Raw genomic sequence first — 24,938 nt, 5'->3', positions numbered from 1 at the left:
AACCTACTCATAAAACGTTTGGGGCTTGATAACTTGTAGTAATGATAGTCTGTTTTATTAGGACTGTCTGGTAAACCTGCATTCGATTCTTTTTTTTTTTTATTTTTGTCTTTTTAATGTTTTATTTATTTTTGAGACAGAGAGAGACAAAGCATGAGCAGGGGAGGGTCAGAGAGAGGGCGACACAGAATCTGAAGCAGGCTCCAGGCTCTGAGCTGTCAGCACAGAGCCCGACGCGGGGCTCGAACTCACAAACTGCGAGATCATGACCTAGCCAAAGTGGGACGCTTAACCGACTGAGCCACCCAGGCGCCCCATAAACCTGCATTCGATTCTAATAGTAAATGTTCTCCGCATCCTGTGTCAAGTTCCCTAAATGCCAGACGGTTACCTCCCCAGTATTCCTCCATTCTAAAAATGTTTATTTTATTTACATTTGAGAGAGAGAAAGCGTGAGCAGGGGAGGCGCAGAGAGAGAGAGGGAGACACAGAATCCAAAGTAGGCTCCAGGCTCCGAGCTGTCAGCACGGAGCCCGACGTGGGGCTCGAACCCGTGAACCACGAAGTCAAGACCTGAGCCGAAGTCGGACACTTAACCGGCTGAGCCACCCAGGCGCCCCTGCATGACCACGCCTTCTAGCATACCGGTCTTCAAATACTTTTGATGTTGACCATGTTATCGGATAAATAAATAGATGCTTAATACTTAACCAACTCCCACGTGCAGAAAACAAAAAGCCATGTGTATCATCAACTTTTTGATTTCCTCCTGCAAAATAAAAATCACAATAACGCAAAGGAGGGATGTCCCAAAGGCACAGGAAACGAAAGACCACATTCAGTAAAGGGGCCAAAACCAAAGGGAGAGTCCTGAATTTTCTCTCCTGTCTAAACAGCCGTATGGGAAAGGAAACTTCACAGTTACAGGTGTTTGGAATGGGGGTTAAGGCAGGAAATGAAGAGAGTCCCACACTTCCCAAGGACAGCCTGGCATTTGGTGAGATTTCTTCACGTTCTTCCTTTTCTCGCCTAGCAGCTGCTGTGCTGAACCCTGAAAATATGAGAGGCAGGAACTAGCCATTCCCATCCTTGAAGTACCCAGGGACCGAATATATTCCTGTCATCTCTGCGTGAATTCAGGCAAATCACAACTGTTTTTGCCATGAGACAATGGTGATCACTGTAGAATAAAGGCGAGGAGACATTTGCCACATGATCATAGAAATCATTCAAAGTTCAAAGAGCTGGGAGGAGAATACTTAACCAGACAGTGTCAGAATATTTGCGTGTGGGGAAGAGAAAACATTTCAATAGATTTTAATTCTCAGTACTCTTTGGTACGATCTATATAATTTAATTTAAAATATCAGCCCACTGGGGTGCCTGGGTGCCTCAGCTGGTTAAGCATACTACTCTTGATTTCGGCTCAGGGCACGATCTCACAGTTCCTGGGTTCGAGCCACATGTCAGGCTCTGTGCTGACAGCCTGGAGCCTGCTTGGGATTCTGTGTGTGTGTGTGTGTGTGTGTGTGTGTGTGTGTGTGTCTCTCTGCCCCTCCCCAATTGCTCGCTGTCTCTCAAAATAAATGAATAATCAATAAAAAAATTAAAATATCCGCCCAGTATTGGTGCAATGACAGAAAACATGGGTCACCAGAAAGATAAACAAATCTCAGAAATTTCTCGTAGCCTACGAGCACAACAGAATCTGGCCATGTTGGGGCGCCTGGGTGGCGCAGTCGGTTAAGCGTCCGACTTCAGCCAGGTCACGATCTCGCGGTCCGTGAGTTCGAGCCCCGCGTCGGGCTCTGGGCTGATGGCTCAGAGCCTGGAGCCTGTTTCCGATTCTGTGTCTCCCTCTCTCTCTGCCCCTCCCCCGTTCATGCTCTGTCTCTCTCTGTCCCAAAAATAAATAAACGTTGAAAAAAAAAATTTAATAAAAAAAAATAAAAAAAAAAAAAAGAATCTGGCCATGTTGACTTGGACAAGGACACGGGGTAGTGGGATCTTGCCTTCACCCCTCTTCCTCCCACGTTGATCTCTGTATAAACCATGCTACAGTTATTGAAACTAAGAAATTAACTTCGGCACAAGATTGCAAAGTACACACATAATTCAAATGCCATTTCCTTTTATGTATTTATTTTTCCCCGTCCAGGATCCATTCTGGGATCCCACGTTACATCTTGGTCACGGCGGCTGACCGTCCTCCTGCATGGGGAAGGCCCTACATCTTTCCTGATCTTTCGTGACCCGAACACTTGAAGAATAACGGTAAGTGTTTTGTTGAATGTCTCTCAATCTGCACCTGTCTGAAGTTTTGTGGGAAGGACGCAGTCCTCAAACCGAAGGAGCTTCCGGTATGAGAAAGTGGGACGACCCACTAACAACAGCACTAAATTAGAACCCATAGGGTTACTTGAAAATCAGTGAAGTTCATGCAGCTATCGGCTGTAATTTCATGACTAAATGGGTAACAAGAGAGACCCCTACCTTAGAGAAGAATTTGTATTGATACCTCTGGAAGGAATGAGGCCAATGTAAAGTCCGAACTAGCCAAGAAAAGGACAATGTTTTCATGGTCTCCAACCATCTCCCGCAGATACGCAGTAATTACAAAGGGATAAATGATAACTTTAGAGAGGCAACGACCCACAGACCATAATTAATCCAGTAACGAGATGCCCTGACCATGTTGCAGCGTCACAGAAACGTTCTTAGCATCACAGGAGTACTTTTAACCTGCCATCGGCATGTAGCTATTCACAACACACGTCTTCGGGAATCCAAACTGGGTCGCGTATGCTGTCACGCCCCGTTATTCCAGCTCTGGCTACATAACCTAGAGATTCTCATGTATTTGCACCAAAGGGATAAAAAAATAAAATGGCATTGCGTCATCACAAGCATGCTGATCGAACAAAGAACGAAAGCCATCCAGATGCTCACCGAGAGCAGAAGGGGTAATGTCTGGAGGAAAGAGTTGCCCAAATGACTCCGCCGTGTATCATTTGCGTAGAGCACGCAAAGTGTAGAGAAATGTGTGGATCTACACGTTCGTTCTAAAAAATCTAACGTCACGCGTGGGAGGAATCCCAACGTATGCGTGGTTTTGGTTGACCTTCGAGCAGGGGTGTCCTGTCCAATGCCTGGACTCTCGCCAGCGGTACCTTGCTTTCCCAGACCGTGAAAGTCTCCCTGTTCTGTAAACTCAATTTCCCTCACCGTGAATTGGGAACACCTTTGTCCAGACCTGTGTCTGACCCCGTAAACATCCCGTGCTTTCTGTTCTGCCTCTTGGACTTTGCACCCCCGTCCGCAGGCCTTCTTGTTGCTGTTGGTATTTTCCTTTTGTTTTGGTATTAGGTCGATTCTTCCCTTGTGTAGAGATGATCTCTCTATGGCAGGAAATCCTACTCAGTGTCTCCCTTCCTTCTTCGTTTGCCGTCAGTGATGTAGACACAGTCGTGTGTCGCATTTTTCCTTGAAGTGTTGTGCGTGTGCGACTGTTCGATACTTTCTGTCCTCAGAAGAAAAACAAAAAGCAAAACCATGTGCTAGGTTGCCTGGTATATTTATCTCTTGAACCACATTTGAAGCAACCAGCCTTCCCCTCCCCAGCTGTCGATCTAGAAAGTGATCGTTGTATGCGCGTTTTCCTGTGGGCGGGGCACATACATGGCAGCCCTGACTGTCTTAGAAATAATTCCCGTTGTCTGCTGTCTTGGTAGGTGTTTGTTCTTTCTGCCAAGTTGCATCTAAATGTGGCTTCCATTTGCTCTGTCATCAAATATTTATTGAGTTTCTACGACTGTCCGGTTGTTAGACAATCAGATCAGATTGTGCACCCGTGGAGGAGAATTGGAGCTCGACCCCATCACCAACTGGCGTGGAAATTCTGTCCTTCCCTCCTTGGCCAGTACAGAGCTGTATATCAACGGGATCAGAACGGCGTGTAAATGCAACCGAACAGGGGCGTGACGTGGTCTTGCAATGCATGAGTCTGGTGGAAAGCTCACTTAAAGCAAGTGGCTTAGATCTGAGCTCCAAGGGGGATGTTCATCCTATGATCAGTTGAAACATAGACACGAATCAATACTTGCAACGCCTTTTGAGGTGATAGACGGGCAACAGGGAGAAGGTAGAACACGGCACCCCGGGTCCGTTTGTCCAAAAGTTCACTTGCAAATAAAGGGTCTCTACCAGTGCCCATTGCTTACCCCTCTCCTCCATTGGCAGCCTGTCCTTAGAGGGAGGCAGGAGGTAGGTCAGCAAAGACCAAATGCGTTCAGTTGTGGCAATGAAATTGAGTGCATACATGTGGCCTCACGCCCTCAAGACCTGGGGCTCCATTGGACGGGAAAGGTCACATACAGGTGTTTGAATTACCCACTGTCTTTCCAGCCTTCCCAGCAGATCTGTCAGCTGCTCATGTTGTTTTTTTTTTAATTAACGTTTCTGAGAGAGAGAGACAGACAGAGTGAGAGCAGAGGAGGGGCAGAGAGAGAGGGAGACACAGAATCCGAAGCAGGCTCCAGGCTCCGAGCTGTCCGCACAGAGCCCGACGTGGGGCTGGAACCCACAAACTGTGATATTGTGACCTGAGCTGAAGTTGGACGTTTAACTGACTGAGTCACCCAGGCGCCCCACATTTAATTTACATTCTTGAGAACTATGATTTTAATTATCTTCTCATACCTGGATACACAGACACATCTCTGACATCAGTGCCACAGTAAACAATGAGATCTACATTGTGTCTAGCTTGTTTATTTTCATACAGTTTTAAAAACCATTTACATCTTTCCAAGATGTAAATCTCTTGGAAAGATCTATCTCTTGCCTCACAGAAGGAATCATTATCTTTGTTTTTTTTAGGTTTATTCATTTTTGAGAGACAGAGCATGAGCAGGGGAGGGGCAGAGAGAGAGGGAGACACAGAATCCGAAGCAGGTTCCAGGCTCCAAGCTGTCAGCACAGAGCCTGATGCGGGGCTCAAACTCACGAACCGCGAGATCATGACCTGAGCCGAAGTGGGCCGCTTAACCCACTGAGCCACCCAGGCGCCCCAGAAGGAATCATTATCCTAAGTTCGAACAACCCAGCACTTAAAAAAAATCCTTCTTTTGTTTTTTTTGGGTTTTTGTTTTTTAAAGTAATGTCCACGGACCAATGTGGGGCTCGAACTCATGACCCTCCATTCAGGAGTTGCACACTCCACGGACTGAGCCAGCCAGGTGCCCCAACACAGCATTTTTTTAAATAATTCTCCTAAATGTAAGCATATCTATAATAACTTTGGGAAATTATTCAATTTAAAAATCTATAAATAATATGTGATACCATGCATTCACTTCTCTCACATTGTTATTTTGTTTTGAGAAATATTCCTATGATTTCATGTAGATACAGTTTACATTTTTGAAACATGCATTCAGTGCTGTATGTTATGGGAGTAGGTCACACAACATAACTTTCTTCTATTCATGGGCATTTTGGTCCTTTTCAGGTTTTTTTTTATGTTTGTGGGTTCTCTTTTCTTTCTTTCTTTCTTTTTAACATTTATTTATTTTTGGGAGAGAGAGAGAGAGAGAGAGACAGAACACGAGTTGGGGAGGGGCAGAGAGAGAGGAAGACCCAGAATCTGAAGCAGGCTCCAGGCTCTGAGCTGTCAGCCCAGAGCCCCACACGGGGCTCGAACCCATGAACGGCGAGATCATGACCTGGGCTGAAGTTGGATGAGTCACGCGGGCGCCCACATTTATTTTATTTCTTTCACGCAATGCTAGAGCACACATCCTATCTCACTCCTAGCACACATACACGAGGTAGTCCCAAGGAATCCATTAAAGCAGGTGCACAGGATTCAGCCTTTTCACTGATTTCAACCTCATAGGTAGAGACACCTTTCTCTTTCAGTTGTTACAAACGCACACTCCCATCGGAAGTGCCTGGGGATCCTTACCTCCCCATGAAAATCATCATCAGTGCTGCCCCTGTCATCTGTCTGTCACCGCCCACCCCACAGAAGAAGCTTTCCCCTGCCTTCATTTTCATTTTCTTCCCTTTATCCACTGCTGGACCGGACGTGTTTCCATGTCCTCCTGGTTTTCACTCCCGATCACGTGTGGTTCACTTAGCAGTGCACCTGTCTCTCTAACTCCTCTCCTCTCTTCCAGCCTATTTGCACTAACGGGACACTCGCTCTCTTTTCTCGCCCCGCATCTGCCCGACTTCTGCGCCGGGCACATAGTCTCAGGGCGGACCGCTGCATCTGTTTCTTACTGGTCCCAAGCTGGTTCTGCTTGTTGGCGGAATTCACCTGCTTCCGCCGTTAGGACTGGGACCCCCACGTCCCTGCTGGCGTTCCCTTAAGGGCGGTCTCCAGCTTCCGCAGGCTCCAGGGGTTTGCATGGACATCTCTGGAGACATCTGCTGACCACAGATGTGCTCTCCTAATGTTCACATTAGGAGCATGTCCAGATCTAGCTTGGGTATTTGGTGATATCTTCTGGGATATTTTTGTTGTTGTTAATTTTTTCAAGGTCATTTATTTTGAGAGAGAGAGAGCATGAGCAAGACAAGGCAGAGAGAGAGAGGCTGAGAGAGAATTCCAAGCAGGCTTCACGCTCAGCCTGATGGGCTCAAACCCACAAACTGGGAGATCGTGACAAGAGCTGAAATCAGATCAGATGCTTAACCGACTGAACGACCCAGGGGCCCCTTCTTGGGCAGTTCTTAGCTCTTCCCTATAGAGTGACTTGAGCATTGCACAGTAAGGTTGTTCCACTTAATCAACTTCCCGTGGCTGATGGCTCCTACCGGATGTGTTCCGCAGCCCACGTTGATCGTGGTCACTGACCACGCACACCTTCCAATCCTCAGTGGCCGAGAGATCTAAAAACCCTGTGGGTTTGGACACCACCCCCACTGTGACAGTGGACTTCCTTGCTTAGAAAGATGTACAAAATTATAGTTCCTTCCAGAAGGTGAATGATGCTACTGTCTTAAACTCATTTGACACAGAATGGAAGGAAATTCAGCGCGGTCCGAGGAAACCCCATCAGGTTATCATTTATCAACAGTGCTATTTGTAATTTTTATATTTTTCGAACTGAAGACTCATTTATTTATTTATTTTTTAATGGCTACCTTTGGCTTTTCAGGAAGCAATGAATCCCGCTGTTTGAGATGAGCAGATGGCAGGGGGCGGGTTATCTCCGTCTAGGAGAGCAAGTTATGTTCAGATAAAGATTGTCACAATTATTCTTCTCACTGAGCACTCTTCAGCACTCAAGGTGTCAGTGGAAACAAACGTTTGTGGAGAGTGAATTCTCGCCATGTTGTTTTAACAGGCAGTGTCCCTGGATTCTGTGACACTAATACTTCTTATTTAATCGTAAGTTTCTGCTTCCATTAGTGGGGTCTCTTCTGATCTTAATAATTTTAGGGGCCTTCAAGGACCCTGTGACTGCAGCTGGTCAAAATTAGATAATTGTAGACAGATATCAGTATAGAGAGATGATAGCAAGATAGATATGACAGATGCTAGGTGGATACCAGTGTAGATAGATGATAGAAAGATACATAGATAAGACAGATGATATCTACATAGATATGATATGATAGGTGATAGGTAGATAGACAGATATAGGGATGCAGGGACATGGTTAGGACTGATGATAGATAGATAGATAGATAGATAGATAGATAGATAGATAGATAGAAATGATAGATGGTTGGATGGATGGATAGATAAGACCAATGATAGATGATAGATAGATAGATAGATAGATAGATAGATAGATAGATAGATAGATATGATGGGTGGATGGATGGATAGATAATAGGTAGGTAGGTAGATAGATACATAGATACAGGGATGCATGGACATAGTTAGGACTGATGAGAGAGAGAGAGAGAGAGATACATACATACATACATACATACATATGATGGATGGTTGGATGGATGGATAGATAAGACCAATGATAGATAGATAGATAGATACATAGACAAGACCAATGATAGATAGATAGATAGATAGATAGATAGATAGATAGATAGATATGATGGATGGATAGATGATAGGTAGGTAGATACAGGGATGCACTGACATAGTTAGGACTGATGATAGAGAGATAGAAAGATAGATAGATAGATACATAGATATGATTGATGGTTGGATGGATGGATAGATAAGACCAATGATAGATAGATACATAGATAAGACCAATGATAGATGATAGATAGATAGATAGATAGATAGACAGATAGATAGATATGATGGATAGACAGATGATAGATAGATAGATAGATAGATAGATAGATGATAGATATGATGGATGGATGGATGGATGGATGGATAGATGATAGGTAGGTAGGTAGATAGATGCATACATACATACAACAGATGTGATGTATTATACATATGATAGATGGATGATAGATGATAAATTAATGCTGGAGGTAGATTGACGTGATGGATACATGATACAGAGATACAGACATTCATCATTTAGGTATACATAAAATTACGTAATTCTGTGTATATAAAAGATGGAATTGAGATGTATGGATATATGATCATGTATGTATGCCTACATAGATAACATGCGTGCATACGTCTATATTATCAATTACATATTTTATGCACATACACATAACAACATCATTTAAATATGTGTATGTAAGTGTGCGTGTGTGCATGAGTCCATATACACACGTTTCAAATCCCTCCATCCTAGTCGTTGCAAGTCTGTATTTCCAGCCTACAATTCCGTACTGAGATCTGGACCCTTGCTTACAAGTGTCCGGGGCATAGACCTTTGGTTATCACATAAATGTCTTGAATTCATTTTGCCCAGAGTGAATGCACACTTAGAGGAGGAAGGGTCGTGTCAATTACCCAAATCTTTTAACTCCATTCTGTCTATATTTTTCAAGGTGTGATGATTTCCAGCAGGCATAAGCATTCCCAACCCAGGAACTAGGAAACACCTCATTTCTTTCTCCCTAAATGTGGCTATGCCTGACCTTTGTCTCTTCAAAGTACCTACGACAGGTGACTTGGATGGCACATTATGGACGTTTATTGAAAGAATGGCCAGAGCTCAGCAGCGTCCTGCTGGCACATAGATGTTGATCAATGATTTTTCTTGTCTGTTTAGTTTTTTTTTTTTCACTCATTGTTTATGAACAGATTATTTCACTAACTCTGAATGGTAGGTACGCAACCGTTCAAGAGTTTTTTGTTGTTGTTTTTTTTTAATTTCTCATCATTAAGCTGGTGGCATTATTTTATGTAAATAAGGTTATTTTTATAGTCAGAGTTTACTAAATTGAAGGCAATTTACTTTTACTTAGGAAATCCTTGGGATATGGTACATGTCCCTGTATAATTATAACTATTCCCTCCCACCCACGGATATGTCCTAGTATGAATGATAATTATACGGCCGACCTATTTATACCTCAAAAGGAAGACCTTTTCGTGCATATTGCTGTGAATTATCAGGACAGTGGCAGGGATTAAAAGGAGTGGAAAAGTAGGACCACTTCTATAGAAACTCGCTTGTAACCTTGAACTTTAAAAATGCCGTAGAAACAATTTGATACAGATTATAAATTACACCTCTTTACTAGGAGTCCTGTACTCGGCAACATATACTTATTCTAATGTAGCCTTATTTTCCCTTCAGGGTGTAATTTTGTGATTAATTCAATTCAGTTTTATTGCATTTATTTTAGCCATGAGTCAGTCATTTTAAGGTCTGAGCTGAGTCTTTTTCCAAAACTCTTCAGAATGGCAAGAACATTGCTGCCCTGTCACGGTTGTATTTCTGAAAGAGAATTTCTGCATCTGGTATTTGGAATATATTCTTGAAAAGTAATTTTGTCTTGGGAGTAAGTAGGAGCTTAATGTGCCCACATTAAGTGTGCTAGAGAGTGGGGAAATGGTAAAAACTGTACTTCATTCTCAAATTCATTGCCGTCAACATTTCTGAGTTCCTAGAAAATGTCACATAAATCCACCAGCACTAGAATTCCCTATTCCTAGCAAAAATGAACTTCTTCTTCATTATTGTTTTTGTGAAGATATTCTGGAAATATGAATAGAGTAGAAGAATGCCCTAGAGTACTTTTGGAAAATTAACAGTTGCAATCTTTTTTAAAATTTATTTATTTATTTTTATTTGAGAGAGAGGGAGACAGCGCATCCCAAGTCAGCTCCAGACTCAGTGTGGATGCCCTCACTGGGATCATGACCTGACCCCGAATCAAGAGCTGGACACTCAACTATCTGAGCCACCCAGGCGCCCCTTATCAGTAGCAATCTTTTTTTAAAAAAAAATTTTAATGTTTATTTATTTTTGAGAGACAGAGAGAGAGAGAAAATGTAGAGCATGAGCAGGGGTGGGGCAGAGAGAGAGGGAGACACAGAATCCAAAGCAGGATCCAGGCTCCGAGCTGTCAGCACAGAGCCCGACATGGGGCTCGAACTCATGGACCATGAGATTATGACCTGAGCCCAAGTCAGATGCTCAACCTACTGAGCCACCCAGGGGCCCCAGCAGTAGTCGTCTTTACATTGCAGAAGGAAACTTGTTGAACCATTTGGATTTTATGGAATGCCACGGGGATAGGCAGTCAACCAAAAAGTACATGGTGTGATGATAAGTTTTCCTAATTCCAGGCATCTAGTTAAAAAAAACAAAACAAAAAACAAAACAAAACAAAACCAAGGAACCAGAAGATTATGGCCCAGCAGTCATTTTTGTAAATGAAGCTTTACTGGAAAACATCCATACTCATTCATTTATGTGTTGTCTATGGACCCTTTTGCACTAAATCAGCAGAGCTAAAGCTTGTGATTTAATTGGCATGTCACTCTGAGTAAGTTTAAGGGGTACAATGTGTTCATTTGGTACACTTCACATACCGCGATCTAATGATGAAGGTAGGGTTAGGTAAACTGTGCATACATCACATAATGACTGCACGCGCATGTATGTGTAATGAGAACATTTAATATCTACTCTCTTGGCAATTGTTCAAGTATGTAATACACTGTGGTTGACTCTGACCACCGTGCAACTGTGCATTCCCTCAACTTATCTTTTCACTGGTCGTTTGTACACTTGGACCCATGTTCATAGCACCATTATTCATAAAAGGTAAAAGTTGGGAACAACCCACATGCCCATCCCTGGGTGAATAAAGACAATGTGGTCCATCCATACAGTGGAGTTCTATTCCGCAGTTGAAAGGAACAAATGTCTGATGCAATAGAGCACGAGAAGGAGCCTTAAAAACCAGAAGCCAGTCACAAAAGACTACATACTGTATGACTCCTTGACCTGAAGTTTCTGCAAAAGCCACAGTTTTCTTGATAAGTAGATGACAGATGCCTGGCTGGCTCCGTCGGTAGCTCATGCGACGCTTGATCTTGGGGTTGGACGTTCAAGCCCCACGTCGGGTGTAGAGATTACTTAAACATAAAAAATAAATAAAATATAAATAAATACAAAAAATAAAGAGGAAAGATGAGTACTTACCTGGGCTCGATGTCGTCCTCACTACACATGGGCACAGGCACCTGTTGGAACTAATGTAAATGTTCTGAAATGTGTTTCTAGTGAAGATTGCACAGCTGTATAGATTTGCTAAAAATCACTGAATTGTACCTTGCAACAGGTGAAAATGTGGTATGTAAATCACACCTTAATGAATTGCTAAAAATGTTCTTTAAAAAATTGGTGGCAGAGACTGCCTGAGCCAGCATGCCTCAAATACCTACTATCTGACCCTTTATAGAAATAGTTTGCCGATCTCTGGCGTAGAGATTTATGATTGCTTAAATATTTTCATAAGATCAACAGCCAGTGTCTATGAGGACATGAACTTTCAGCAGCAGACTCTACAATTAAGTGTGAGAGAAATCCTTGGATATATTTGGGGGAAGAGGTTTTCCCACGGAGGAAAAAAAAATACATGGTTTGTTTAAAAATGTAACATCTCTGGGGAGTGTGTATAAACTTTATTTCTTATTCATATAAACTTTAGAATCAGTTTCTTGAAATGCATAAAAGAACTTGCTGGGGTTTTAACTGGGATTGCATTGAATCTCTAGATCAAGTCAGGACGCATTCGCCATCTTGACAATATTCAGTCTTCCTTATCCATGAACATGGAATGTCTCTCCATGCATTATATTCTTCTAATTGTTTTTTCATCAGAGTATAGTAGTTTTCCTCATATAGATCTTGTAGTACAAGTTTTGTGCAATGTATGCCTAAGTATTTCATTTTGTGAGTGCTAATGTAAATAGAGTTTTTTAAAAAAATTTCAATTCTACCTGTTCACTGCTGGTATACAGGAAAGTGCCTTTTATTTATTCATATCCTGGAATATTGCTATAATTGCTTTTCAGTTCCAGGAGACGTTGTTAAACCTCCATGTGGGTATACCTGGTGAGGGTCGGAAAAAACACTGAGTAAAGTGGTAACTGTCTTGACTATTGCTTAAGAATAATAGTAGCAAATATCTATTTAAATATAGTCATTCAAGTTCTAAAGCAAGATTCTTCTATTTATCTTTTAAATTATTATTTGGGACCTCTTGTTAAACTTTGTGGAAAAAAAGATGATATGATATAGGAGTAAAACCCAAATTCTTTTCACCAGAAGAAAAAAAAATAGCAAACATCTAATGTGAGGGGTTAAACAATGAGCTGATATTTAATGATGGAAAGTTTGAGAACATTTAACAATTGCATCCCAAATGCATCCATTTACGGCATCTGTATTTTGCATACAATATAACCTCAAAAATAGGTATTTTTTAAACAAAGGGGATATTGTAAATCTGGAAGCATCTGAATACTTCATGTTATGCATCATCTTGTTTTCACTGCAAATATATCATTTACATGGAATATATCCTTTTTCCTCCTTCAAGTAACAGCACATAAAAACCTTCACCCACCCTCCCCACGTACACACTTTCCAACTATTCTTGTGTTTCTTCCAGGAAGTTTAAGATCTATGATTTTAGACGGCAGTGTGCACAAATGAGCTCTATTTCATTTCCTCTGTAACGTAGCTCCAAGGTATGATGTATTCTTGGAATTCCAAATGCTGAGAATGAGTTTCTATGAAGGATACTGTTTGCCCACATAATGAAATGTTTATCACAAGGAAGGATTCTGCTTCCTTTTTAAAAAGCTTTTATTTTGGGGCGCCTGGGTGGCGCAGTCGGTTAAGCGTCCGACTTCAGCCAGGTCACGATCTCGCGGTCCGTGAGTTCGAGCCCCGCGTCAGGCTCTGGGCTGATGGCTCGGAGCCTGGAGCCTGTTTCCCATTCTGTGTCTCCCTCTCTCTCTGCCCCTCCCCCGTTCATGCTCTGTCTCTCTCTGTCCCAAAAATAAATAAACGTGGAAAAAAAAAAAAAGCTTTTATTTAAAGAACAGTTAGTTAGCATACACTGTAATATTAGTTTCAGGTGTACAATTTAGTGATTCAACACTTCCGTACCCTGAGCTCATCACAGCAAGTGCACTCCTTAATCCCCATCAACTGTTTTACCCATACCCCACCCACCTCCCCTCTGGTGACCATCAGTGTGTTGCCTGTAGTAGAGTCTGTATCTTGGGTTACCTTTCTCTCTCTCTCTCTCTCTCTCTCTCTCTCTCTCTTTCTCTCTCTCTCTCTCTCTCTCCCTCTCTCTCTCTCCCTCTCTCTCTCTCCCTCCCTCCCTCCTGTATCTTGGGTTACCTTTCTCTCTCTCTCTCTCTCCCTCCCTCCCTCTCCCTCCCTCCCTCCCTCTCTCCCTCCCGCTCTCCCTCTCTCTACCCCCTCACTCCCCCCTCTCTCTTTTTCCCCTTTGCTCATCTGTTTTGTAACTTAAATTCCAAATATGAGTGAAATCATATAGTATTTGTCTTTCTTTGACTAACTTCTTTCATTTAGCCTTATAGACTCCCTAGCTCCATCCATGTTGCAAATGGCAAGATTCCATTCTTTTTTTATTGTTGAGTAATATTCTAGTGTGTGTGTTTTGTGTAAATACCGAACAGTGTGATTGCTGGATCATAGGGTAGGTCTGTTGTTAACTTTTTGAGGAGCCTCCCTACAGTTTTCCACAGGGGCTGCACCAGTTTGCGTTCCCACCAACAATGTGAGAGGTTCCCTTTCTGCATAGTCTCGCCAACATCTGTGGTTTCCTGAGTTGTGAATGTGAGCCATTCTGACAAGTATGAGGTGGTATCTCATCGTGGTTTTGATCTGTATTTCCCGGATGATGAGTGATGTTGAGCATCTTTTCATGTGTCTGTTGGCCATCTGGATGTCTTCTTTGGAGAAGTGTCTATTCATGTCTTTGGCCCATTTCTTCACTGGGGTGTTGAGTTTGATAAGTTCTTTATAGATTTTGGATACTAACCCTTTATCTGATATGTCATTTGCAAATGTCTTCTCCCATCCCGTCGGTTGCCTTTTAGTTTTGCTGATTGTTTCCTTCGCTGTGCAGAAGCTTTGTATTTTGATGAGGTCCCAGTAATCTATTTTTGCTTTTGTTTCCCTTGTGTCAGGAGACATCTCGAGAAAGAAGTTGCTAGGGCTGATGTCAGAGAAATTACTACCTGTGCTCTCTTCTAGGCTTTTTATGGTTTCATATCTCACATTCAGGTCTCTCATCCATCTTGAATTTATTTTTGTGTATGGTGCAAGAAAGTGGTCTAGGTTCATTCTTTTGCATGTAGCTCTCCAGTTTTCCCAACACCATTTGTTGAAGAGACTCTCTTTTTCTTGCTTCATATTCTTTCCTACTTTGTCACAGATTAATTGATTGTGTGGTTGTGGGTCTATTTCTGGGCTTTCCATACTATTATGATCACTATGGTTTCGTAATATAACTTGAGGTCTGGAATTGTGATGCCTTCAGCTTCGTTTTTCTTTTTCAAGGTGGCTTTGTTTATTTGGGGGTCTTTTGTGGTTCCACACAAATTTTAGGATCGTTTGCTCTAGCTCTGTGAAAAACACTGTTGGTATTTTCATCGGGATTGCATTCAGTGTGTGGATTGCTTTGGGTAGTGTAGACATTTTAACAACATTATTTTCTTCCGATCTGTGACCATAGAATGTCTTTCCATTTTCTTGTGTCATATTCAATTTCTCTTATCAGTGGTTTGTAGTTTTCAGAGGGCAGGTCCACCTTGGTTAGGTTTATTCCGAGGTGTCTTACTGTTTTTGGTGCAGTCGTACATGGGATTGATTTTGCGATCTCTTTCTGGTTTTTCATTACAGGTGTATAGAAATGCAACAGATTTCTGTACATTGATTTTGTATTCTGCTACATTACTGAATTTGTCTATCACTGGTAGCAATTTTTTTGGGTGGTGTCTTTCAGGTTTTCTATACGGAGTGTCACGTCATCTGCAAATAGTGAAAGTTTTAATTCTTCTTTGCCAATATGGATGCCTTTTATTTCTTTCTGTAGTCTGATTGCTGTGGCTGGGACTTCCAATATACTGTTGAATAAAATTGGGGAGAGTAGACATCCTTGTCTTATTCCTGACCATAGAGGAAAATCTCTCAGTTTTTCCCCAATTGAGGATGATATCCATTGTGAGCTTTTTGTATATGGCCTTTATTATGTCATGGTATGTTCCTCAACCCTACTTTGTTGAGGGTTTATTCTCACGAATGGATGTTGTACTTTGTCAAATGCTTTTTCTGCATCTATTGAAAGGATCATGTGGCTCTTATCCTTTCTTTTATTAAAGTGATGCATCACATTGATTGATTTGTGAATATTGAACCACCCCTGCAGCCCAGGAATAAATTCCACTTGATCAGGGATGTTAAGTGTGTGGTTTTCTTTTTTAATGGAGTCTTTTACTGGTTTTGGTATCAGGTTAATGACAGCCTCATAGAATGAACTGGGAAGATTTTCTACCTTTTCTATTGGAATAGTCTGAGAAAAATAGGTATTAATTCTTCTTTAAATGTTTGGTGGAATTCGCCTGTGAAGGCATCTGACCCTGGGCTTTTGTTTGTTGGGAGATTTTTGATTGCTGATTCAATTTCATTGCTAGTTACCAGTCTGTTCAAGTTTCTTATTTTTTCCTGTTTCAGTTTTGATAATTTATATGTCTAGGAATTTATCCATTTCTTCCAGGTTGTCCAATTTATTGGCATATCGTTTTTCATAATATTCTCTTATAATTGTATTTCTGTAGTGTTGGTTGTTATTTCTCCTTTCTCATTTGTGATTTTATTTATTTGAATCCTTTCTCTTTTCGTGAGAAGTCTGCTAGAGGTTTATCATTTTTATTGATTTTTTTCAAAGAGCCAGCTCCTGGTTTCATTGATCTGTTCTATTGTTTTTTAGCTTCTTTTTTTAAATGTTTATTTATTTTGAGATAGAGAAAGAGGGGGAGGGAGGGTCAGAGAGAGAGAATCCCAAGCAGGCTCTGCACTGTCAGCGCAGAGCCTGATGCAGGACTCAATCTCTCAAGCTGTGAGATCGTGACCTGAGCCAAAATCAAGAGTCGGATGCTTAACCAACTGAACCACCCAGGCACCCCTGTTTTTTTTTTTTTTTAGTTTCTGTATTATTTATTTATGTTCTGATCTTTGTTATTTCCTTTCTTCAGCCGACTTTATGCTTTGTTTGTTGTTCTTTTTCTATCTGGTTTAAGTGTAAGGTTAGGTTGTTTGTGATGTGACATAGGTCTGTATTTCTATCTGCTTCCCTCTTAGGACTGTGTTTGCTGCGTACCAAAAGTTTGGGACCCTCTTGTTTTTATTTTCATCGGTTTCCATATATTTTGTAAATTTCTTCTTTGATTTCGTGGTTGTCACACTCATTCTTTAGTAGCATGTTGTTTAATCTCCATGTATTTGTAGTATTTCCAAATATTTTCCTGTGGTTGACTTTAAGTTTCATAGTATTGCGATTAGAAAAGGTGAGTAGTATGACTTCAGTCTTTTTGTATTTTTTGAGGTCTGTTTTATGACCCAAGATGTGATCTGTTCTGGAGAATGTTCCACGTATTTTTGAAAAGAATGCATATTCTGCCATTTTAGGATGAAATGTTCTGAATATATCTGTTATGTCCATCTGGCCCCATGTGTCATTCAAAGCCATTGTTTCCTTGTTTGCTTTCTCTTTAGATGGTGTGTCCGTTGATTAAGTGAGTTTTAAGTCCCTTACTATTATTGTTTTAGTATCAATCGCTTCCTTTATGTTTATTATTGTTTTGTATATTTGGGTGCTTCCATTTTGGGTGCATAAATATTTACAGTTGTTATATCTTCTGTTGGAGTGTCCCCTTTATGATTATACAGTGTCCTTCTTTGTCTCTTGTTCTAGTCTTTGTTTTAAAGTCCATTTTGTGCTCTTTAGGTATGGCTACTCCAGCTTTGTTTTGACATCCATTGCATGGTACATGTTTCTCCATACTTTCACTTTCAATCTGCAGGTGTGTTTGGGTCTATAAGCAGCCTCTTGTAGAAAACAGATAGATGGGTGTTGGTTTTTATCCACTCCGACACTGTGTATCTTTTCATTGGAGCATTTAGTCCATTTCCATTCAAAGTAATTGCTAATAAATATGTATGTATTGTCGTTTTATTACTTTGTGATGTTTCTGGAGGGTTTCTTTTATCTTTTCCTGTCTTTCATGTTTTGCTGACTTTCTTCAGTGATGTCTTTGGAATTCTTTTTCTTTAATCTTTGCATGTTTATTAGTGGTTTTTGATATATGGTTTCCATTAGCTTTGAATATAGTCTCTTCTGCAAACAGCAGTCTATATTAAGTTGATGGTCATCGAAATTTGAACCCATTCTTCTCTCCTCTCCACTCCACATTTTACGCATGTTACTGGATTTTATATCCTTTTGCCTGTGTGAGTTCCTTGACTGGTGTTTTTACGGAAATACTCATTTTTACTGTTTCTTTGTTTCCTACCTTCATATTGTCAATTTTGGTCTGTTTTTCCACTCAAGGCGTCCCCTTTAGTATTTCTTGCAGGGATGGTTTTGTGGTCATTAACTCCTTTAGTTTTTGTTTGTCGAGGAAACTCTTGCTCTCTCCTTTCTGAATGATAGCCCTATTGGATAGCGTATTCTTGGCTGCAGGTTTTTCTTATTCAGCAGTTTGAATATACATGCCACGCTCTTCTGGCTTTGCCAAGTTTCTGTTGAAAAACATCCAGCTAGGCTTATGGATATTGTCTTGTATATTGCTGAGTTCTTTGGTCTTGCTTCTTTTAAGAATTTTTCTTCAGCCCTATATTTTGCACAATTAATTATAATACATCTTGGTGTGCCCTTGCTTTTCTTGATTTTGATGGGAGTTCTCTGGGCCTCCTAGATCTTGATGTCTGTTTCCTTCCCAGACAAGGGAAGTCTTCAGCTGTGATTTCCTCAAATAAATGTGATGTCCTCCTCTCTCTCTCTTCTTCTTCTGAGACTCCTGTGAAACGAATGTCACTACGTTTGATGAAGTCAATGGCGTTCACTAGGTTTGTTTTCGTGTTGCGTAATTATTCTTTCATTCTCTTCTTCAGCTTCATTGCTTTCTGTTACTTTGTGTGCTAGGTCATTAGTTGTTCCTCTGCTTTTTCCAGCATTCTGTTCATTGCTTCACGTCTGTTAGCAATCTCGTGTATTGCATTCTGCCTCTCAAATTCTTAACTGTTTTACCTCTGTGGTAAGGCCTTCCCCGAACTTCGCCATTCTTCTCTCAAGCCCAGTGAGTGTCTCTGTGATCATTGCTTCAAGTTCTCCATCGGGCATCTCTGAAGCCCAGTGAGTGTCTCTGTGATCATTGCTTCAAGTTCTCCATCGGGCATCTCTGAAGCCCAGTGAGTGTCTCTGTGATCATTGCTTCAAGTTCCCCATCGGGCATCTCTGAAGCCCAGTGAGTGTCTCTGTGATCATTGCTTCAAGTTCTCCACTGGGCATCTCTCCAGCCCAGTGAGTGTCTCTGTGATCATTGCTTCAAGTTCTCCATCGGGCATCTCTCAAGCCCAGTGAGTGTCTCTGTGATCATTGCTTCAAGTTCTCCACTGGGCATCTCTCACGCCCAGTGAGTGTCTCTGTGATCGTTGCTTCAAGTTCTCCATCGGGCATCTCTCAAGCCCAGTGAGTGTCTCTGTGATCGTTGCTTCAAGTTCTCCACTGGGCATCTCTCCAGCCCAGTGAGTGTCTCTGTGATCGTTGCTTCAAGTTCTCCATCGGGCATCTCTCACGCCCAGTGAGTGTCTCTGTGATCATTGCTTCAAGTTCTCCACTGGGCATCTCTCCAGCCCAGTGAGTGTCTCTGTGATCGTTGCTTCAAGTTCTCCATCGGGCATCTCTCAAGCCCAGTGAGTGTCTCTGTGATCGTTGCTTCAAGTTCTCCATCGGGCATCTCTCAAGCCCAGTGAGTGTCTCTGTGATCGTGCTTCAAGTTCTCCACGGGCATCTCTCACGCCCAGTGAGTGTCTCTGTGATCGTTGCTTCAAGTTCTCCATCGGGCATCTCTCACGCCCAGTGAGTGTCTCTGTGATCGTTGCTTCAAGTTCTCCATCGGGCATCTCTCAAGCCCAGTGAGTGTCTCTGTGATCGTTGCTTCAAGTTCTCCATCGGGCATCTCTCAAGCCCAGTGAGTGTCTGTGTGATCGTTGCTTCAAGTTCTCCATCGGGCATCTCTCAAGCCCAGTGAGTGTCTGTGTGATCATTGCTTCAAGTTCTCCATCGGGCATCTCTGAAGCCCAGTGAGTGTCTCTGTGATCGTTGCTTCAAGTTCTCCATCGGGCATCTCTCACGCCCAGTGAGTGTCTCTGTGATCATTGCTTCAAGTTCTCCATCGGGCATCTCTGAAGCCCAGTGAGTGTCTCTGTGATCATTGCTTCAAGTTCTCCATCGGGCATCTCTCAAGCCCAGTGAGTGTCTGTGTGATCATTGCTTCAAGTTCCCCATCGGGCATCTCTCAAGCCCAGTGAGTGTCTCTGTGATCATTGCTTCAAGTTCTCCATCGGGCATCTCTCAAGCCCAGTGAGTGTCTCTGTGATCATTGCTTCAAGTTCTCCACTGGGCATCTCTGAAGCCCAGTGAGTGTCTCTGTGATCATTGCTTCGAGTTCCCCATCGGGCATCTCTGAAGCCCAGTGAGTGTCTCTGTGATCATTGCTTCAAGTTCTCCACTGGGCATCTCTCCAGCCCAGTGAGTGTCTCTGTGATCATTGCTTCAAGTTCTCCATCGGGCATCTCTCCAGCCCAGTGAGTGTCTCTGTGATCATTGCTTCAAGTTCTCCATCGGGCATCTCTCAAGCCCAGTGAGTGTCTCTGTGATCATTGCTTCAAGTTCTCCATCGGGCATCTCTGAAGCCCAGTGAGTGTCTCTGTGATCATTGCTTCAAGTTCTCCATCGGGCATCTCTCAAGCCCAGTGAGTGTCTGTGTGATCATTGCTTCAAGTTCCCCATCGGGCATCTCTCCAGCCCAGTGAGTGTCTCTGTGATCATTGCTTCAAGTTCTCCATCGGGCATCTCTCAAGCCCAGTGAGTGTCTGTGTGATCATTGCTTCAAGTTCTCCATCGGGCATCTCTCAAGCCCAGTGAGTGTCTCTGTGATCGTTGCTTCAAGTTCTCCATCGGGCATCTCTCACGCCCAGTGAGTGTCTCTGTGATCGTTGCTTCAAGTTCTCCATCGGGCATCTCTCAAGCCCAGTGAGTGTCTCTGTGATCGTTGCTTCAAGTTCTCCATCGGGCATCTCTCAAGCCCAGTGAGTGTCTCTGTGATCGTTGCTTCAAGTTCTCCATCGGGCATCTCTCAAGCCAGCTGAGTGTCTGGTGACGTTGCTTCAATTCTCCCATCGGGCATCTCTCAAGCCCAGTGAGTGTCTCTGTGATCGTTGCTTCAAGTTCTCCATCGGGCATCTCTCAAGCCCAGTGAATGTCTCTGTGATCGTTGCTTCAAGTTCTCCATCGGGCATCTCTCACTCCCAGTGAGTGTCTCTGTGATCGTTGCTTCAAGTTCTCCATCGGGCATCTCTCACGCCCAGTGAGTGTCTCTGTGATCGTTGCTTCAAGTTCTCCATCGGGCATCTCTCAAGCCCAGTGAGTGTCTCTGTGATCGTTGCTTCAAGTTCTCCATCGGGCATCTCTCAAGCCCAGTGAGTGTCTCTGTGATCGTTGCTTCAAGTTCTCCATCGGCCATCTCTCAAGCCCGGTGAGTGTCTGTGTGATCATTGCTTCAAGTTCTCCATCGGCATCTCTGAAGCCAGTGAGTGTCTCTGTGATCGTTGCTTCAAGTTCTCCATCGGGCATCTCTCACGCCCAGTGAGTGTCTCTGTGATCGTTGCTTCAAGGTTCTCCATCGGGCATCTCTGAAGCCCAGTGAGTGTCTCTGTGATCATTGCTTCAAAGTTCTCCATGGGTATCTCTCCAGCCAGTGCAGTGTCTCTGTGATCATTGCTTAAGTTCTCCATCGGGCATCTCTCCAGCCCAGTGAGTGTCTCTGTGATCATTGCTTCAAGTTCTCCATCGGGCATCTCTCCAGCCCAGTGAGTGTCTCTGTGATCATTGCTTCAAGTTCTCCACTGGGCATCTCTGAAGCCCAGTGAGTGTCTCTGTGATCATTGCTTCAAGTTCTCCATCGGGCATCTCTGAAGCCCAGTGAGTGTCTCTGTGATCATTGCTTCAAGTTCTCCATCGGGCATCTCTCCAGCCAGTGAGTGTCTCGTGTGATCCGTTGCTTCAAGTTCCCCATCGGGCATCTCTCCAGCCCAGTGAGTGTCTGTGTGATCGTGCTTCAAGTTCTCCCATCGGGCATCTCTCAAGCCCAGTGAGTGTCTGTGTGATCGTTGCTTCAAGTTCTCCATCGGGCATCTCTCAAGCCCAGTGAGTGTCTGTGTGATCGTTGCTTCAAGTCTCCACGGGCATCTCTCAAGGCCCAGTGAGGTCTGTGATCGTTGCTTCAGTTCTCCATCGGGCATCTCTTCAAGCCCAGTGAGTTGTCTCTGTGAGCGTTGCTTCAAGTTCTCCATCGGGCATCTCTCAAGCCCAGTGAGTGTCTCGTGATCGTTGCTTAAAGTTCTCCATCGGGCATCTCTCAAGCCAGTGAGTGTCTCTGTGATCGTGCTTCAAGTCTCCATCGGGCATCTCTCAAGACCAGTGAGTGTCTGTGATCGTTGCTTCAAGTTCTCATCGGGCATCTTGAAGCCCAGTGAGTGTCTCTGTGATCGTTGCTTCAAGTTCTCCATCGGGCATCTCTCACGCCCAGTGAGGTCTCTGTGATCATTGCTTCAAGTTCTCCATCGGGCATCTCTCAAGCCCAGTGAGGTCTGTGATCATTGCTCAAGTTCTCATCGGGCATCTCTCAGCCCAGTGAGTGTCTCTGTGATCATTGCTTCAAGTTCTCCACTGGGCATCTCTGAAGCCAGTGAGTGTATCTGTGATCATGCTTCAAGTCTCCATCGGGCATCTCTGAAGCCCAGTGAGGTCTCTGTGATCATTGCTTCAAGTTCTCCATCGGGCATCTCTCCAGCCCAGTGAGTGTCTGTGTGATCGTTGCTTCAAGTTCTCCATCGGGCATCTCTCAAGACAGTGAGTGTCTGTGTGATCGTGCTTCAAGTTCTCCATCGGGCATCTCTCAAGCCCAGTGAGGTGTGTGATCGTTGCTTCAAGTTCTCATCGGGCATCTCGCAAGCCAGTGAGTGTCTCTGTGATCGTTGCTTCAAGTTCTCCATCGGGCATCTCTCAAGCCCAGTGAGTGTCTCTGTGATCGTTGCTTCAAGTCTCCATCGGGCATCTCTCCAGCCAGTGAGTGTCTCTGTGATCATGCTTCAAGTTCTCCATCGGGCATCTCTCCAGCCACAGTGAGTGTCTCTGTGATCATTGCTTCAAGTTCTCCACTGGGCATCTCTGAAGCCCAGTGAGTGTCTCTGTGATCATTGCTTCAGTTCTCCATCGGGCATCTCTGAAGCCCAGTGAGTGTCTCTGTGATCATTGCTTCAAGTTCTCCATCGGGCATCTCTCCAGCCCAGTGAGTGTCTGTGTGATCGTTGCTTCAAGTTCTCCATCGGGCATCTCTCAAGCCCAGTGAGTGTCTGTGTGATCGTTGCTTCAAGTTCTCCATCGGGCATCTCTCAAGCCCAGTGAGTGTCTGTGTGATCGTTGCTTCAAGTTCTCCATCGGGCATCTCTCAAGCCAGTGAGTGTCTCTGTGATCGTTGCTTCAAGTTCTCCATCGGCATCTCTCAAGCCCAGTGAGTGTCTCTGTGATCGTTGCTTCAAGTTCTCCATCGGGCATCTCTCAAGCCCAGTGAGTGTCTGTGTGATCGTTGCTTCAAATTCTCCATCGGGCATCTCTCAAGCCCAGTGAGTGTCTCTGTGATCGTTGCTTCAAGTTCTCCATCGGGCATCTCTCAAGCCCAGTGAATGTCTCTGTGATCGTTGCTTCAAGGTTCTCCATCGGGCATCTCTCACTCCCAGTGAGTGTCTCTGTGATCGTTGCTTCAAGTCTCCATCGGGCATCTCTCACGCCCAGTGAGTGTCTCTGTGATCGTGCTTCAAGTTCTCCATCGGGCATCTCTCAAGCCCAGTGGTGTCCTCTGGATCGTTGCTTCAGTTCTCCATCGGGCATCTCTCAAGCCCAGTGAGTGTCTCTGTGATCGTTGCTTCAAGTTCTCCATCGGGCATCTCTCAAGCCCAGTGAGTGTCTGTGTGATCATTGCTTCAAGTTCTCCATCGGGCATCTCTGAAGCCCAGTGAGTGTCTCTGTGATCGTTGCTTCAAGTTCTCCATCGGGCATCTCTCAAGCCCAGTGAGTGTCTCTGTGATCGTTGCTTCAAGTTCTCCATCGGGCATCTCTGAAGCCCAGTGAGTGTCTCTGTGATCATTGCTTCAAGTTCTCCACTGGGTATCTCTCCAGCCCAGTGAGTGTCTCTGTGATCATTGCTTCAAGTTCTCCATCGGGCATCTCTCCAGCCCAGTGAGTGTCTCTGTGATCATTGCTTCAAGTTCTCCATCGGGCATCTCTCAAGCCCGTGAGTGTCTCTGTGATCATTGCTTCAAGTTCTCCACTGGGCATCTCTGAAGCCCAGTGAGTGTCTCTGTGATCATTGCTTCAAGTTCTCCATCGGGCATCTCTGCAGCCAGTGAGTGTCTCTGTGATCATTGCTTCAAGTTCTCCATCGGGCATCTCTCCAGCCCCAGTGAGTGTCTGTGTGATCGTTGCTTCAAGTTCCCCATCGGGCATCTCTCCAGGCCCAGTGAGTGTCTGTGTGATCGTTGCTTCAAGTTCTCCATCGGGCATCTCTCAAGCCCAGTGAGTGTCTGTGTGATCGTTGCTTCAAGTTCTCCATCGGGCATCTCTCAAGCCCAGTGAGTGTCCTGTGTGATCGTTGCTTCAAGTCTCCATCGGGCATCTCTCAAGCCCAGTGAGTGTCTGTGTGATCGTGCTTCAAGTTCTCCATCGGGCATCTATCAAGCCAGTGAGTGTCTCTGTGATCGTTGCTTCAAGTTCTCCATCGGGCATCTCTCAAGCCCAGTGAGTGTCTCTGTGATCGTTGCTTCAAGTTCTCCATCGGGCATCTCTCAAGCCCAGTGAGGTCTCTGTGATCGTTGCTTCAAGTTCTCCATCGGGCATCTCTCAAGCAGTGAGTGTCTGTGTGACGTTGCTTCAAGTTCTCCATCGGGCATATCTGAAGCCCAGGGAGTGTCCTGTGATCGTTGCTTCAAGTTCTCCATAGGGCATCTCTCACGCCCAGTGAGTGTCTCTGTGATCGTGCTTCAAGTTCTCAATGGGCATCTCTCCAGCCCAGTGAGGGTCTCTGTGATCATTGCTTCAAGTTCTCCATCGGGCATCTCCAGCCCAGTGAGGTCTCTGTGATCATTGCTTCAAGTTCTCCACTGGGCATCTCTGAAGCCCAGTGAGTGTCTCTGTGA

This window comes from Lynx canadensis, chromosome X (assembly GCF_007474595.2).
Source record: "Lynx canadensis isolate LIC74 chromosome X, mLynCan4.pri.v2, whole genome shotgun sequence".
In the NCBI taxonomy this organism is placed as follows: Eukaryota; Metazoa; Chordata; class Mammalia; order Carnivora; family Felidae; genus Lynx; species Lynx canadensis.
The sequence above is the reverse complement of the archived record's forward strand: the minus strand, read 5'-3'. Positions refer to the sequence as shown.